The following is an 18,676-nucleotide window of genomic DNA, read 5'->3' as shown; positions in this document are numbered from 1 at the left end:
ACCAACCACTTGTAAACTCCTTGAATAAAGGAACTGAGTCTTTGTACATTTGAGTTGATGTGTATGTTACATATACGTCCACCAGAGGATATTTCTGTAATATATATGTACTATATACACACTGGGTATAGGGGAGAAAATAGGGGGCCATTGAATAGTAATAGTATACAGCCCATTTTCAGAGGCAAATACTAATAAAACTATTTCATTGGTTTCAGGAAGCACCATTATTTCTTAATATAGCTCTTGAACTAACGACTTTCAAAGTTCTTCAGGAGGATTCCATTGATAAAGCTCGTTTCCTAGTACTTAAGTCTGAGAATAATATGGCACATCCAAACTGGCAGACCAAAGTTAGAGAATGTCTATTAACTATTCGTTATTGCCTCTAGTGAGAGAGTCAAAGATGCAGAAGACTCACAATGTTTTTTCCTTCTGCATTTTCTTTTCTATTCTAAGCCAAATGTCACACAATAGGGAAATCTGAGCATTGATAGTTTCTCTCCTGAAGCATAAGCTGCACCAGTATTATTTTTTTTCCTTGAGGAATACCAGTCAGGGCTGTCACATTCCCAGGGGACTCTGACCAGCTCAGGATCCATGCCTACGTAAGCAAGGAAGTACCCTCCGCGTGGGAGGCATATGCCACGAGGCCCGGTAACTGCGCATTCTAACGTGTCCGAACACAGGATGTCAGATTCAGCAGGGCGCTGTCCCTTGTTGCTCCTTCTCAGTCCCCTGCTCCCCATCCCTGTGGCTGCCTCAGAGGAAGACATAAAACCTTCCAGACTGTTTCTAATTGCATAATCCCAGGTGGGCAAAAACTGCTCCGTCTCTCCAACTAACGATCGGTTTATGATCTAAGGGAGGCGGATCGATGCTCCTGGTTATTTTTTCCTTGTTGGTGCCAGCACGGATGCTGTACTCATCCTGGTAGGTGTCTGGACAGGTCTCTCCCTAGGGCACATGATAGACACAAACTAGGACTATTTTCTGAGGACCAATACTGGAAGTTTTTCTTCTTTCCCCTGGCTTTTGGGTACCACACCAAGATTACCTATGGAGTCTTTTAAAAGGAAAATAACTCTTTTGAACAGAGTGAGCTCCATTTCCCCACTGCATTTCCTCCCCTCCGGTGAATACCATGCCCTCCTTTACTGCTGGGGCCCTGGACCTGCTGCCACTCTGTGCACCCTGCCCCCACCTAGGCCCTCTTCCTGGCTCAGGCACAGAATGCCAGCCTGACTCCCAGCATGGAAATGAATTAGTTTCTGATGGAAAGGGATTTAATTCAGATGCTGAATTCTTGAACTTTCCATCAGTCACCCAGCTATAGCTCCGTCACTCCCCATAGGTCCCTGAAGGAGGGAAAATGCTTTGAGGACACTTCCTACAAAGGAAACCCTTTACCACCAGGCAAGACTTTGGCTACATGCCTCTGTCAGCTTGGAGACCTAACCTCAGGACTGCTGGCACCGTTCCTCTTGCCTCTCACCTAGACTTCTGCTTCCTAGAGGACTCTGATCCTGGCATAGTACAATCCTATCACTCTAGAGATGGGGAAGGGCATGGAAAGATAAACCCATGAAAAGTCCTGTTAGATGCTCCTGGCTAGGGGCTCCTCCCCTTCAAAGAGCAGCCTGCGACTGATCTTGTTTCTGCCATAGGAGATCAGCTCCCGGAGGGAGAAACCACCAAAGAGGGTGGAGAGGGGCCAGAGGCCAAATGATGCCTTACCTCAGAACTTCCTTTTATTTCCTCTGCACTCTGAAATAATCCACTCCTTTCTGCAATGCCCTAGTTGTGTCCTTGGAGCCCTTTCTACCTTGGCTACTATTAGAACTTCTTTTTCCCCTTGGAGGTGGATGAGGTGAAAGAAAAAGAAGCATTGACCCATTCCTGGAAGTCAGTCATTCCAGTTCTTGCAATTCATACGATTCCGTGTTTCCCTGTTTTGTGCATACACCAGCCTTTGACATAGGCCTGACCCCCTCCTTCTTTGGGGGTTTCATGACCTCAGGTGATAACACCTCAGACCCCTCCCTGGGCTCTTGGTTCCTGGGTGGGTCCTGTGTGTCAGGATTCCCTGGGAGAAGCCGAGTGGTCCTGGGCGGGCCAGCAGCCTTCTGCGCCTCCATTCTGGTCTCAGAAGTTGTGCTGCCTTACAGCTGGAGAGGCAGTTCAGAGCCCTGGTTTTCCATGGAGATGGGATGGGTGGGCCACAACTCTATTTCCCTTCGCACAGCCTCACTTCTCTGCAGTAATTCAGTCACTTATTCTTGCCTCTGTGCCGTCATTCAAGCTGTTCCTCTTTCCTGGAATCCTTTTTAGATTTTCAGATTTGATTCATCTCACAAAGCTTTTGTCATTTTACCTTCAAAGGACTATGATCTCTTTTGGGGATTCAGTGATTTACTTAATCTTGTACTTGTGTTCAGTGAGACACACTGGAGCCTTCCTCTAATTCTTCCTTCCTATCTTTCCCCCCTCATACCGGTCAAAGGTCTTTTGAGTTATTTGCAGAGTGACAATTAATGTATCTGGCCAACACTTCCAATCTGTTCAACCTGCAGTAGAAATGTCATTTGGGGCCCAGGATGCTTTTTAGGGATCTGATTACCCTTAATCAAACCTACTTCCCTAGCCAGGGATAGTCTAGCACTCTTCCTACAATTGCTGAATGTCTGGAGTCACCTCCTCATTAGCTAGATAAGGCTGCTTTGTTTCTTCTCCTTCTCACTCTGGTCTAGAGCAAGGGTTGGCCAACTATGACCATGACCTGCAGGTTGAATTTGGCCTACTGACTATCTTTGCAATCCCACTTGAATTAAGAGTGGATGTTACATTCTTATAAGATTGAAAAAAATGAGAAGTACAATATTTTGTGAAACATGCAAATTATATGCAATTCAAATGTCAGTGTTCAAAAATTATAAGAACAGATACAAGACACACCTATTCATTCACTTATTGTTTGTGGCATGATACAGGGTGGAGTTGAGTTACTGTGACAATGACCGTATGATCTGCAAAGCCTGAAGCTTTTGCTATTTGGCCCGATTAGAAGAAAGTGTGCTGATATCTGGTGTAGAGGCAAATACCAGTCTTTCAGTATTCCCACAAGAGACTCACTCCCACCCAGGTTTTAATCAATTCAGTAATTATTATGATTTTGATTTAGAGAGAAGTTACACTGCAGACACAGTCCTTTACTCTGTTCTTGGGTTCACGCTCTATTCTGTCTTTTCCCTTTTCTACCCGCCCCTCTCCCTATCTAGAGTACCTGGCAAATTTGTCTCTTTATCTAACAAAACTCAGTTTGACCTAAAACATTATCTCCTGGAGTCTTACCAGTGTTCTCAGGGCACATTTACCTCCAATGAGGAAACTTTTCCAACTATTAATGGAATTGCATTTCCCATCTTACTCTACAGTTTTTCATGATCTCAAACAAAAAGCACAGTCTCTAATTTTTGTTTGAAGATTTATTAAAATATTTGAGAAACAAGATAGCTATAGCTGATAACTAGAGTCAAAAACTGGAATCTATCTGTTAAGTTTGCCCAGAAGCCTGGAGCTGGTGTGGCGGAGGAGTTGGGGGATGGTGGGAGCCTAACGAGGCTACTGATTCACTCAAGGTGCCACCTAATGTGAATAGTGGTCGTTGTTCACCTAAGGTCAGGACTCATGCTTCCTGAGCCCCATTATGTCACACCAGCTCCCCACATTTCTTAACTTTCCTCCTAGCCAAGAGTAACGAAAGCAAACACACAAAGAGGCAAATCGAAATGTTACATATTTAATCAGGTGGAGCCACATATCCTGTTGTGATGCTAATGGTAGAAAGTTATGCAGGAGAGAGTTACAGGTGCATTGCTTGAGATGGCGATCCACTCCTGTGCGTGCGGACCGTGGACCGAGTGCCCCTCCTGAGCTTCCCGTGTTAAATAGCACAGCACCAGAGACAATTAGCCGAGCTGGACTGCGAAAGCAATGATTTTTCTATCTCCTAGGATATTCTGCTTTTTCTATTTTCCTACCTCATCACTAATTTAAGATAACTTGATGACATTTAAGTAGGAGAAAAGAATTTGTATGCAAATGAGGGAAAGGACCAAAATTGGCTATTAAAGTCCTTTGGATTCTAGAAAGCTTCAAGTTTGATTAAGAAACCATGACTTTACCAAAGTGTTTAAAAATATCTGGAGAATTTTTTTCTATTAAATTATTTGATTTTGAGAATAATAATGAGATTTTTATTCTAGAGTAAAATGAATCCTGCGGCATCTTTGTAATAAAAAAGCAAAAGGTGAAAAATATCTGAAAACTTTGCCTGCCTGAACTCTACATAGCCTTATAGAACCACATATATCAGGGGGTAGAGACATTTTTGCCAATTTGTTTTTTTAAATCTGACTTTTGACATGATATACACACATATGATGTGTGTATGTCTGTACACACACATGCGGTGATAAAAATAAAACATTATACTATTATCATAAAGTAGCAAAATGATGATCAGCTTCCCATAGATACTTTGGAGCTTTAAAATCATGTAAGCAAATTGCATGGTTAAAATAATTCATGTTAATGCTTATTATTTGGTCACCAGTAACCTCTAAGGAGATGCGAGGTACCTTATAGTTGTAAACAATTTTAGAATCAGATCTTTACAAAAAGAACACAGCAGAGACATCAGTTCGACACTGGAGAGATAGGAGGAAAGATTTCACACCATCAAACGAGGCAGGCTCTTGAAACATTGCTGACATCCTGATCTTCTTCAGGTAGGAAGGGGAGAGTAGGTGAGAGAACAGACTAAGCGAGAACTTAAGTTGATCAGTAGTTACAAACCCTTGATACCATGCTTATACATTCTGTCTTAGGTTTTTAAACATCTAAGAATACCAAGTAAATTTATCAGTACTTATTTGACAAAGAAGAGAGAGGGCGAGTACGTATGTGCATGGAGAGAATGAGCCGTGCATAAGTTTTCCAGCATCGCATGGCAAGGTGAGAGACATTTGATAAATTAAAATGGAATAAAACTTAACTCTTCTAACTAGTATTTATAATGCTGCTATTGTTATTCAACTTTGGCCTTGATTAAAGTCTGATTGTCTAGCTGTCCTCTCATTGGAAAAACTAGACTTCTGAATTTGTTTGTTGAAGCTTTTACTTTGCAAATCAGGGATAACGAGAGATATGCTCCTTGAAATCCTTTTGCTTTATTTAATACACTGTATCAATTCTGTATAGATGTCAACGTCTTAGATTTGTGTATATCATCAATTTTCACTGAGTTTTTGGAGTTATGTTACAGATTTTGTCATTATAATGTTACCCTATTCTCTGGAACATGAATGTGAATCTCAAGAGTAGTTAGGAGCTAGGATTTTGAACAAAATTAAAGAGCATGGCACATTATTTTGAGTTGTGGAGGCTATCACTGATATCTTTGTAAAATCAGGAAGAGTGGTAGGAAATACAATAGGGGTTCTTAATGTGCGTGTGTGTGCGCACGCGCATGTGTTATGGACAGGATAGTAGACAGAACAGTAGTCTCTCAAAGATATCCATATCCTAATGCCTAGGAGCTGTGACTATATTACTTTACATGGTAAGGGCGACTTCGCTGATATAAGATCTTCCTGGATCATCTGGGTGGGCCCATCGCTAATGACAAGTTGCCTTGTAAGTGAGAGAAGGAGACTGGTGGTCAGTCAAAGAGTCACCATGATGGAAGCGGGCACTGGACAGATGTAAGTACTGGCTGGGAGCCAGGAGACAAGATGTGTGCTCCTCTCCAGGGCTGGAAAAGGTGACAAACAGATCCCCTTGGCAGCATCCTGAGAGGGCACAACTCTGATGACACCTTGATCTTAGCTTCTTGACCCCTCATTTTTACTTGCTGCCCTCCAGATCTATAAAATAATAAACTCATGTTGTCTTAAGCCTCTAAATTTGTGGTAATTTGTAACAGCAACAAATGGGACACTTCAGGGAAGTCTGATGAAGCCTATGAATCCCTTCTTAGGATAATATTTTATTTATTTATTTTTTAAGATTTTTAAAATGTTTATTTTTGAGACAGAGAGCGTGGGAGAGGGGCAGAGAGAGAGAGAAAATGACACAGTATCTGAAGCAGGCCCCTGGCTCTGAGCTGTCAGCACAGAGCCGGACACGAGGCTCCAACTCACGACCCGAGAGATCACAACCTGAGCCGAAGTTGGACAATTAACCATTTGAGCCACCCAGGATATTTTAAAATGCATGAAATAAAACATGTAGGATTAAAAAGGAAATTCAATTGTATTAAAATGCCTTTTCCATAGGATTAAGCAAGCTTGTGATATAGTAATATATGTGCTTCTATATTCATGTATTCATTGACCAGATAAACAATTTAAAATATAGACAAGTTAAAATTCCTTGTTATCTTTTAAATATTTATCAGTGTGAAGGCTAACACTCATGAACTGTGACCTCTTTATGTTCCACAAGCTTTGCTGTCCTCTGGAGGGCTAGGAATTGAAATGTGATCTACCTAGATACGAAAAATGTTACCATAAAAGTTTTCATCTTTTTCCACATTTGGTCAACAAACAAGTGCAGATCAAGAACACTGGAAAACACAGTCATTGTCTGGGTAGCTATGCAAATGACTTGATTTCACTATTAACTGAATAATTCTGAGTTGAGGAATTATCCAGTGGTTTAGCCAGCTATATTGCATGAGCATCTTTATTTATTATTATTTTTTGCAGTTTATATTAAAGTTCCAGTTAGTGAACATATGGTGTAATATTAGTTTCAGGCATACAATATAGTGATGCACCCCTTCCATACAATGCCTGGTGCTCCTCACAGCAAGTGCACAAGGATCTTTAAACAAGAAAGTTGGGTGCAGTCTGGAAGTGGCTTAATAACTACCATGATATCAAATTCGGCATGAGCATAAATAATATTTTGAGGCATCTGTGAGAACCATAGTGTGATATGAAAATCTCTCTGCTATTTGTGACAAAATGACAGATATCGTTAATACTTCTTTCCTACATTTATAATTGCATGCAATGCTAAATTTCACCTAAAGGCATTTAAAATAATAAAGATATACTTTTTTCCAGTCCAAGTTCATGGACTCTATCAATTCTGTCTGTGGGTTCCAGGTTAAGAACCCCTAGAATGGACGTAGAACAATGAGTGGTTATGTAGGATGGAGCTATTCATTTTCTTCCTTTTCATTCTAATTTTGAAGAGAAGGATTATCTTTTTTATGAATATAGATCACATTATAATACAGGAGACATATGGGCCACATGACAGGTCTGCCTTACAGGTCCTGCCACCTCCTGAGGGTAGAGCTTGGCGTGGATCTGGTTAAGGAGTCCCAGATCTCTTCTTACTTGCCTTCTTCTTCTTCCTTAATCAAACGATTTCTTCTCTTGGGAAGACAGGTAACTTTTTATTTATGCTTTAATAACGAGAAAAATCACATTCTGTGCATTAAGAAAGAAATTAAGTGGGAGGTAAAGCATGGAGGTTAGGTGGCTACTTAGATCAGATCACTTGTGCAGTGATATTTATTAACACATTATATGGGAATCAAGGGGGGAATGCCAGTAATGTGTCTATATTATCATTTCCTTAAGGGAAGTTAAACAATCTATTTTAGCACAAACACTCTGATACCACAAACCAGTCCAACATCTGTTACTTACAGACAGTTTGTCCTATCAGGGAGTGGATTGTATGGTCCAAGAGATCTCCTACAGCTTTAATTATTTCATCTACTTTAGTGAGTACAGTGAGTACTCTCCAAATACTCAGATGGGTCTCCACTGATTAGAAGAGTGAAGTTCCCAGTGTTTAAGAGTCAGAGAAACAAAATGGACTCACTTCCCACAGTGCTTTGTAGATTTAACATTGCTCATTTTTCATTAGGGAAACACTCTTCTCTGTATGAAATTAGTGCTCTTATTTAACTTGCTGTCATGAAGACAAATCGAGCTAGTCGAAAGGGTAGTAAAACAGACCTCTATGTTCAAATGTAGTCAGTAAAAAGTCCAGCTATGTTGGCATTTTGCAGGGTTTGCATTAATGTAAGAGAAATGATAACTTGCTGAAGAGCAAACCAGGCAAAACAGCCATCTAAGTTCAAGAGAAAGTTGAATCTGGAAGAAAGGTCTGAGCTTTTTCAAGATGACAAATAAAATTGCACCTGAATTCTGCAGTGACCACGGTGGATTTGATTCTATCACTTAGCCATGAAGGACTAAGGTGAACCTCACAAGGTTTCTTAAAAGGACCCAAAGTGTATTATGGCAAGTGGGAGTAGGTAATAAATCAACAGCCATAGGCTGCTGTTTATAATGGAAGTTGTTAGTCATAGCAGAGACTTTGGATTAATTTTCAGTGTAAAAAAAGGCATCAGAAATAGCTGACTGATACTTTTAAAAACGGAGGTGAAGAATGTCTTGTTTGATTAAAGACTGAAGGGCAGAAGTAATATTCATCATCGTGTGAATGTTCCATTTCAAACAGACATATTTTGCAGACAATCTTAGATTCAATGTATTTTGATATTTCTTTGCTGCCTCACTGACCAGCCACCCTCGTTTCTTGTTGTGTATATGCATTTGTGCATATGTGTGGTACCATGTGTAAAGAAAATATGGATTTGTGAATGTGGATTCCAAGCTAAGCAGAGCTATTAGCCATGTAATGGATATATTGATCAATTCGGAGGGTTTTACAGTTATCTACCAGAGTTCTTGTTGGAGTCCATGGAGTTAAGCACAGAGCTCAGGCTCTATCCTGCTTGAAACATGCATAACTCAAAGCCCAAACATCCCTTGCAGTTCTTGAACACTATTTATGATCATTTGCATCACAACTCCAAGAGTTACAAGGACCCTTGGAAATTCACCAGTATGTACAAGTGGGCTGGGTATTGCTTTGTAGCAATCTGATGCCAGATTCATGAACAGGGGAGTAGGGATTAGGAAGGAAAACATCTGTGATCAGGCCCCAGGAAACAGAGGAGAAGCTAGTGATTTCTTTTTTATTTTTAAACAAATTTGTAAAGTTTGTTTATTTTGAGAGAGAGAGAGCCAGTGCACAAGCAGGGGAAGGGCAGAGAGAAGGAGAGAGAGAATCTCAAGCAGGCTCCTCAGTGTCAGCACACAGCCCAATGCGGGGCTTGAACTCACAAACTGTGAGATCATGACCTGAGCCAAGATCAAGAGTCAGACATTAATCAACTGTACCACCCAGGTGCCCCAGATGCTGATGATTTCTATGTCATACATTACTTTGTTGGGGGGTGGGGGAAGAGAGAGAGAGAGAGAGAGAGAGAGAGAGAGAGAGAGAGAGAGAGAGAGAAGAAGTCAGTGATTTTCAATTTGGCATCACTCTTTGACTAGGTAGTCTTAACATGAGCTCCTCAAGCTGATTACGGTCAAAATATCCATCTTTGTCCCCTTTGCTATTTTCTAGATGTTAGTTATTTCTTTGGTCTTTTGGACGAGGAATCAAATCTTTCACACCATCTTTCATCTCACTGCTTATTCATTTAATATTCAGGAGATAAACAGTGGAACGTCTGCCATGTGCACCTTCTAAGCATTATGGATACACGCTGAACACAAATTTTTTTTAATTAAACATAATTTTTATTTCATCCAAGGTGCAAAGCTAAATAAAATTCTACAATGTCAAACGTGGTATAAGCGCAAGAGAGTGGATTGCATCCATCATTCTGTGCTTGAACACAAGTCCTTGCCAGGTGTGTGCATACGTGTGCCTCCCAGAGGCACCCATGGACCAGAGGCCCCCAGACCCATTTGCTGCACTGTTTGGATCTGTCTGCAAGGAGTCTGAATTTTAGTTGGGGATGTACACATACAATTTCATCTCATTTAACCCCAAGAGACTCTGGCTGGAGGCCTTGTTTTTATTTTATTTTATTTTATTTTATTTTTTTAATGTTTTATTTATTTTTGATACAGAGAGAGACAGAGCATGAGAGGGGGAGGGGCAGAGAGAGAAGGAGACACAGAACTGAAAGCGGGCTCCAGGCTCTGAGCTGTCAGCACAGAGCCCGATGTGGAGCTCGAACCCACGAACGTGAATCTGACCTGAGCTGAAGTCAGAGGCTTAACCGACTGAGCCACCCAGGTGCCCCGAGGCCTTGTTTTTAAAGAAGGGAACTAACATTTGCTATATTTTGATTAGAAGCCTTTATATTCATTATACAATACTTAATCCTTGAAAGAATCCCATAATGCGATAAAGTTCCCTCAGCATATCTACCAGTCACCAGTAGCTCTGAATCGATTTTTAGACAGACTGAAGGTTGAATCTTACTTCACTGCTTTCTAAATGGATCTTGGTCAAACTACTTAACCTCCCCGAATGCCAGTCTCCCCAATCTAATAAATTAGAGAAATTAATAATCTACTTCACAGGGTGAAAATGAAATGAAATAAAGTAATTTAAAATATTGAGCATACTGTCAGAACTCAGTAAATGTTTCCTCTCTTACATTCTCCCCATTTTACATTAAAATTAAGGCAACTGTCCATCTTTCACCCATGGCCCTCTCAGGGATAGAGCTCCCACAGCATATGTATCATTGGCAACGCTGGAAAGTATCCAGTGGAAAGAAAAGCTTATGATCAATGGTCAGGTCTTGCCTTCATCCTATCAGTGCTCCAGGGATATACAACTCCTGCTACATTGGGCATGAAATGATTTAACTGTTACGTTCTATGCTACTGTTAACAGGGGATGTTTAATAGTGTAACATGGGCAGCAGCATTGCTCTGTGGGAACAGGGAGTTACTTCTAACTCAAAAAAAAAGTTTAATTTTCTTCTTCGCTTCCCTTTTGGACAGCAGAAGGATGCTGATTTCACCAATGAAATAGCTAATAAGAGCACAAAGGCAGACATCTCGAAGCATTCCCAGGCCCCAAAGAAAAAGAAGGTCCCGGAATGTTCAGAAGATGCTGGAACAAGAGAGGAAGAGTCCGTATGAGCCACCCTGAAAGCTAGAATTTATTGTATATCAACATGTTCAATAAAATTTATTTTGAAAAGTGTATTAAATAGTACAAGAAAATAACACCTATCTGTATGTTAAAAGTCACACTGTAGATTTAGCCTGTTTAATACTGTTGCTGGTCCTGGCAATACACACTTTTGTTCACTGCTTTTAGATCTTTGAGATGACCTTTATCATTTAACATAATATGCTTATGCTTTTATTTATTGTTTCAACAGCTACAGATGGCATCTCTTAACACTTTGCCTCGTAAATGGGAATTTACCCTTTGTAATTCTTATTTTTATATCTCCTTTCCCTTTTCTACCTCTAGCTTGTTAAAGTCAACCTCTTATATAAAAGGGCAGAGGAGGAGGTCATCAGGCAAAGAAGTTAGGAACAAAGGCTTAAAGAAAATACGACTTTTTAGAACACGTGCGCTTTGGCTTTTACCTCTTTGTCTGCCTGCCTCAGGGCGCTCAGACTTTGCTGTGTGTGTATAAGAATTAGCTGGAGTGTTTCTTCAATATGTAATTTCTAGCGTTCAAACTGTAGAAACTCTAGTTCAGTATCTGTGGAGCAGGCATGGAAATCTTCATATCTACCAAGCTCCACAGGCAATTTTGAAGCAGGGTGCCCTCAGAGCATACTGTACAAAATATCAGATTTTCCTTCCCTTGGTGATGATGAATACCTTTTGGCCCAAGAGCGCAAAAGATGCCATTCCAATGAGAGCCATGTGCATTCTAAATCTAGTGGAATGGGGGGTGTTGGACATAATTGGATGGAATCAGTAGATGGAATCTAGGAAATATATCTGTAGTGATGAATACTGTCCCCCACCATGCACAGATTTATGCCTTGGGTTGACAGATAGCACTATGTTGTCATGCGCTCTGAAGTGAGAACCAAAGGCCTTAGGAAGTGGTTCACCTGGTCTTTGTAACCTGATCGGTTTACTGAACTCTTAAAAAAAAAGAAATTGAGGATATTTTCCCTTCAACAGAAGAGATGTTGGAGCTAGTACACAGTATTCCAGTGACTTAACTCCAGTACACTGGAAGAGATGCCGCTGGACTTTCCTTTCCCTTTAATTGTGATGTTATGGCAGAAATCTTAGAGGCCATCCATCTCTACTTTTGGGTGGGTAAGGGGCATACGATAAGGAGCCTCACGTCCTTTGCATATAACTCCAGGGGCAAATTACAGGGCATAATAGATGTGTCTTTGCTGCTGCTCAGCATCACAGAAACCAGTGAGGGTTCAGTCAGGAAAACAGAGCCACTGTTAAGTGTTCTGAATTCAGGGGTCTTCCACAGCAGCAAAGATGTTGAGGAACCGAAGGTCCAGAAGAGGGCGCTAGAGGACCGGATATTAAGCAGTCTTCCTTAAGTCCCCGCGTGTGGGTCGGGGAAATTAAATAGGAGAAGCCTTGTCTGAGGACTCCACGGGCAAGAGGTCTTGGCTCTGATCCTTCTCTGACAGGGCAGAGGAAAGGCCGACCAGATGAATTGGGTGCCGGGGAGATGGGGACTCTCGATCAGATATGAGCCCCCAGGAGAGACAGCCGTGCGGGAGACACTTTAAATCCTGTTCAAGAGGACTCCGAAACAGAGGGCAGACTCCTGAATTTACAGGGACAGAAGGACCAAACATGCCTGCTGGAGAAAAGTTTATTGCTGCTGTCTCTGTAAGTGTAGACAGTTGTTCTCAGACTAGACTGAAGTACCACATGTCAGCCAAGGAAAGGAATCAGGTTTGTTCCCTGCCAGCCCTCCGCAGTGAGGGGTAACTGCAGACACCTGCCGCTAGAAACCGGCACCAGCTTACTCATTCTGCCTTTACCTTTCTTCTTTCCTCTGCTCCAAACCCGGAGGGACCCAAATCAGAGTTAGAAAACCAGCTAAAAGAAGAGGCAGTGAGGAAGGGAAACAGAAAAGAAGTTGAATATAGTTCATTATAGCCTCCTGAGCTTGTTGAGCCCAGAAGTGGCAAGCTGCTTTCACTTTATGTGAAAGTTCAGACTTTAAACAAATTGCACTAGTGCACTAGGCTGGATACATTTATTACTATTCTTATGCTTGAAATTGAATGGAAGTCCTCTTATTCTCTAAAGGTGATTGAAGACGTTATGGACTTCATCAGAGATTTCTTCCAGGGGTAAGGAAAGAACTAGTCTCACAGTGTAAGTTTAAATGGCATAGGACAGAGAATAAAGTTATTTTTTGAGTGAGACCTAAGGGTCTTGAATGTTCAGATTAGCAGTTACCTGCCTTGGTTAAAAAAAAACAACAACAAAAAACAACAACACATAGTAGGTAAACCAGCTTATCTTGACGTGATTTACTTTAAAGGCAAGAAAAGAAAAAGACTTTGGAGTATTTGGAAGATTTCGCTGAAGTAAGCAAATACAGCTGTGTGTAGTTTTAGAAGTATCAGAGAAGACAAAATTGAGTCTTGTTGCAGAAGAAAAGCTTGTTCAATGGCACTGGGGCTACTGCTGCATCATCAGTCACCTCTTTGTAGTTTTCAGAAAGTGCCTTTGCCTCTTTTGAGGCTTTCCTAGCACAGTAGCTAAGCCTACGACAGGAAACTTCTACTGCTTTGGGGATGTCAAAGACTGTATTGTTTTGCTGTCTGCATCTTTCCCAGCCTGGAAAATTCTTGCAGCTGAGTTGAAATGTTTGTTATCTACTCAAGGATGTAGAAAATGAAACCACAGCGCAGTGTCATCATTTTGAATTATTTAAATCCCAATCTCCTTTTGCCTGAATTTATAAATTTCCATATGCTAGTGAACTATTTAATATAGAGTTGAAAATGATATGGCTTATTCAAAATAGATAAATATCTTAGGCATAAAAATAAGGACAGAAGTAAACTGGAATATGATTTAAAAACAACCCTAGTCTCTACCCTTGGAAGTAATCCTAATTCTTTTTCTAACCCTAACCCTAATCATAATCTTCCAAATAATCCCTGGGAAAGAATTGATTCTTGTTACTATAAACATTTTAGTTAACCTTTATGTTTTTGAATGCAAAGAAATTTGAGAATGAATCATTTTGTTGAACTAAAATTGTATTGCTAGTGCTTATAAGCATTAGTTTCTATTCTTGTACTAAATGTAATCTCCCCAGGAGTGAATCTAAAGTGACCAGTGAGAAAAAGCCTGGAAAGCTGGTTTGCCTGTGCTCAATATCCCATGAGGTCGGTCCTCTTAGGGTTAAAACACTGCTAAGGCTTCTTGTGGTATCTACAGTCTGCAGGTCTACCCTTACTCCAGACAAAGGAATTTACTAGGCTTTTATCCAAGAATATAACCCTAAATTGCCCTATTCCAGCCTTTTAAAAACGCCCATTTGAAGGAAGCATCTATAAGAAAAGACCATCTCAGGGAAATAATTGACATCAACTCCTCAGCAGGCTTTAGGTTGTGTCCTTGAGTTGGACTCTGTGGCTGAAAAGCAAAGTACTTGGTCGTCAGCTTTGCCCTTTCCAGATGCCCTCCCTTCCTGCCGCGTAATGGGATGTCCTCAGTTTTTATGGAGGTCGCAACAAGACAGAGGCATAAGAAATTTGCTCCTTCATTTACTCTGACACCATCTATTACATTATTTAATGTGACCTATATAAATCCTCATATGAGACATTCTTTTAGAATTTGGTTCCAAGAAAAAAACTTGTCTCCTCTGAGAAATGCATTGCTAAAATACCTTTCTTTCTGATATAGGAACTTACTGTGATTTATCTGGTTACATTTTATTTTCATGGTTCTGAAATACACCTGCAGCTTATTAACTTTTTAACCCATGTTTTGTATGTTGTTTCAAGTTACTTTTGAGATGAGGTAGAAGTTAACAAACAAATACATAATCCTCTGTGATTTGTCTTTTTTCCTAGTCTGAGAAAACTACCTTTTGGGAATAGTTTAATTACTAAGTTATTTTAAAATTATAACATAAAAAATATCCTTCTTTTAACATGGAGATAACATGACCTATTTCATGGTGCTGTGGTGTGGACTATAAGAGATAAAATATCTAAAGCACTTAAAATGGAACCTGACTTCCCCACCTAACAAAATGGTTGAACATATCTCCAATTCATTAATTCTCCAAGGGCGCAGAACAATGCACCTTGCCCAAAGAGCAGGGTTTTTTTTTTTAATTATTTATCTAATTTTGTGATTATGTATACTTGTTTATCAAAAGTCATGCCTTCATTATATAATAAGTATACGTCTTCACAGTAAAAATTATGATCAATTTATTTACTGATTTTAAAAAACGTATTCCCCAACTCATTCATTTAAAAAGTTTTTTTAATGTTTATTTTTGACAGACATCGGGAGAGGGGAAGAAAGAGAGAGAGAGAGAAAGAGAGAGAGAGAGAGAGAGAGAGAGAGAGAGAGAGAGAGAGAGAGAATCCAGAGCAGTCTCCAAGCTCTGAGCTGTCAGCACAGAACTCAATGAGGGGCTCAAACTCATGAACCGCATGATCATGACCTAAGCTGAAGTCAGACACTTAACCGACTGAGCCACCCAGGTGCCCCTCATTCATTTTTTTAATACTGCTTTTGTCAATTTCAAAGGAGTAATTAACAATATCTAGTAATTGTTTTTCTGACACAAAGTTCTCTTCTTTTCATAATCAGTTGCATTTTTGTCAGCTTTTTGAAAGCAATGCTTGCTTTGGTCTCCAACTTCTTTTATTCCACAGTACTATACCTTTCTCTTAAAAGAATTTCAAAGGACACAGAAATCAGCTATCTAAATTGTACAATGGAACACATTTAGTCATCATCAGGTTATTGGTGAAATAGTTTTTAAGGCAACTATTTTCTGTGTAAGTAATTTAAGTTACAAAAGGTTTTCGAAATATCAGAATGAAAACTTCCATAGTTAAACTTGTCCTTTATAAAAGTAATAATTGTTATTTTTCTTAAAATTTTTTTTCTAATGTTTTATTTATTTTTGATAGAGAGAGAGAGGGAGAGAACGTGAGCCAAGGAGGGTCAGAGAGAGAGGGAGATACAGAATCTGAAGCAGGCTCCACGCTCTGAGCTAGCTGTCAGCACAGAGCCCGATGCGGGGCTCGAACCCACAAACTGCGAGATCATGACCTGAGCCCAAGCTGGAGGCTCAACTGACTGAGCCACCCAGGGGTCCCTAATTGTTATTTTTCAAATCTGTTGATGAAATATATAATTGCCAGTAAAATGTACCTGAAGAAAGATAAATTTTGTTTTTAAGGAAAATTTTAAACCATGTGAATTTAATATCTGCCTTGCAGAAATACCTAGACTGGTTTAGTAGTGAATTAAGCTTATACTTCTGTAGTTAAAACTGCTTCAGTGTACTGCTCCTTCATGGAGTTTTTGAGTTCTTAGGAGCTTAATGACCCTACGTATCAACCAGTAGAAACAAGTAATATTTGTTACAATATCTAAGCTGTTTAGGATCTTACCCCTAGTCTCAATAGTATTTAGGCTATCACCAAATACAATCAGGAGTCTAAACAATGATGAAAAATTAAGAAAACAACAAACTGTTTTTTTCTCCTGCCTGCCTTTCAATCTGTCCTTCCCCCTTTCTTGCAAAACAAAAGCCTCTGGAGTAGTTTGTTGGGGAGTGCAAGAGTTGGGGAGGGGCAGAGAGAGAGGGGAGAGAGAGAGAATCCCAAGCAGGCTCCATGCCCAGTGCAGAGCCCCATGCACGGATTGATCTCAGGACTGTGAGATCATGATCTTATCAGAAATCAAGAATTAGGGACTTAGCCACCTTAGCCACCCAGGTGCCCCTCCCCACACCATTTTTTAAAGGTTGTGAAAACTGAGGAGTTGGGAGGTTTACAGCATTCCCAGTGTTTGTCAGTACAAAACAAGGCAGGACAAAACAACAATAATTACAACAACAACAACAACAACAACAAATCGACCTGTGAAATTACAGTTGACCTTTAAACAACATGGGGATTGGGGAACTGACCACCTCACATGGTGGAAGATCTGCCTATAACTTTGATTCCCCCAGAAACCTAACTACTAATAGCTTACTGTTGACGAGAGGGCAGACCAATAGCCTAAACAGTCAACTAACACAGATTTTGTGTATTCTGTATATTATATACTGTATTCTTACCATAAAATAAACTAAGGAAAAGAAAATGTTATTAAGAAAATCATAAGGAAGAGAAAATACATTAACAGTTGTCTACTGTATTTATGAAAAGAATCCACTTACAGGTGGACTGACGCAGTTTAACACCTATGTTGCTCAAAGATAACTAAATTTGTGAGGTACCTCAACACAAGCGGGCTCTGCTTCCCTGGCGAGAAAGTATATACATCTCAGAAGTTTTATTGTCTTTATTTCGTGTTGCCAAGATTCATATTTCTCTTGTGCCTTCTTTATCATGATTCCTGCCCCAAATGGTAAAGGTTAAGAAAGAAGATTAAACATTTCATCCCTTAGGCTTCTTATTGCTGTGTCTTTTCATGATTAATTAAGACGTGAAGCAAATGAAATATCCTTGATTTTTAACTTAGAGATTTACAAAGTAAGGAAGGCACTTGCTGGGTGCTTAAGGGTAGTGACCTATTGACGAAATGTGTTGCCGTGGTTGGTGGCATCAACAGGGGCTGGTGAAATAGCCTGATGAAAGAGAAAAAGGGAAGAAGATCATAGACGCTTGGAAAGTGAGTCAGGAAATTTCCAGGCAATGGGAAAGCTTTCAGTTTTAGGTGGCTGAGCCCAACGCCCTCCCCCCAGAAGTGGGCAGATTCTTCACGAGTTGTGAAGCCTATAGGGCCGACTGGGGCCACCAGAGTGCTGGCCGTGGCGTCCATGGTGCCCATGGTGTCCGAGGGAGTGCCCCCTTACGTCATTCCTGTTGAAAGCTTTTACCCCAGTCTCCTTGGGGACTTTTTTTTTTTTCTTAAAGGGAACATACTCAGATTTTAAAATAGAATTCATGTTTGATATTAGAATTCAGTGTATTGAAATTTAGAGTCATCTTTGTTAGAAAATCTTAAAACAGTTGTTACTGTTATTGTCATTGAACAAAGCCATGTGAAATGTGTTTTGTTTCATGTGTGACTGTGTCTCTATAAAGTAGAATGAGCATGTAAAGTAAGCTTCAAAGACTTCTGTTAATAAGGGCGTTAGTGGCGTCTGTGTATTTTTGCTTTGTCTCTTTTTCCCTCCAGTCTTTTGATACTTAAAAATTCTCATTTCTTTAAAGGAATGTTGATACCATACAGGCTACTTAAAGCATGGTTCATGAATCTAAGGAAATGTTCAATATTTTATAGTTAGAAAAAATAGATTTCTGTATCTTGACCTTTAAGTTAAGCTTTTCTTTTCAGAACTATATTACCTTGCAAAGTACACAGGGAGCCGGAGCCAGCTTGTGACCTTTTGTTAACACGGAGTTTTGAGAAATGGGAAAAAGGCATTGCATAGATCAGGAATTTTATTACCAAAAAGAATTAGGAGTCAGTAGCACATTCTGCCTTTCTTAGAAAGACAGCTAGCCATGTAATTTCTGGGACAGATGTTCTCTTTTGGAGAACAAACCCTGTGAGTAATCCCTGCAATGCCACCCCAAGGCCTCTGTATGAA

At 40.1% G+C, this 18,676-nt stretch overlaps 1 long non-coding RNA gene across 3 annotated transcripts in view; it reads left to right on the top strand.

The window, feature by feature from the left end:
- The window catches only part of LOC115291378, a 124,051-nt gene extending 112,940 nt beyond the window's left edge, over positions 1 to 11,111 (top strand). Inside the window, exons 3-4 of one of the 3 annotated variants that reach the window (XR_003908417.1) lie at positions 4,890 to 5,016; positions 10,905 to 11,111. This is a non-coding gene — a long non-coding RNA (uncharacterized LOC115291378). The remainder of the gene's footprint in view (positions 1 to 4,889; positions 5,017 to 10,904) is intronic. The other 2 variants (XR_003908422.1, XR_003908419.1) reach the window with 2 other exon arrangements.
- The last annotated feature ends 7,565 nt before the right edge of the window (positions 11,112 to 18,676 follow it).

The sequence above is a fragment of the Suricata suricatta genome, chromosome 1, assembly GCF_006229205.1.
Source record: "Suricata suricatta isolate VVHF042 chromosome 1, meerkat_22Aug2017_6uvM2_HiC, whole genome shotgun sequence".
In the NCBI taxonomy this organism is placed as follows: domain Eukaryota; kingdom Metazoa; phylum Chordata; class Mammalia; order Carnivora; family Herpestidae; genus Suricata; species Suricata suricatta.
The sequence above is the reverse complement of the archived record's forward strand: the minus strand, read 5'-3'. Positions and strand labels throughout refer to the sequence as shown.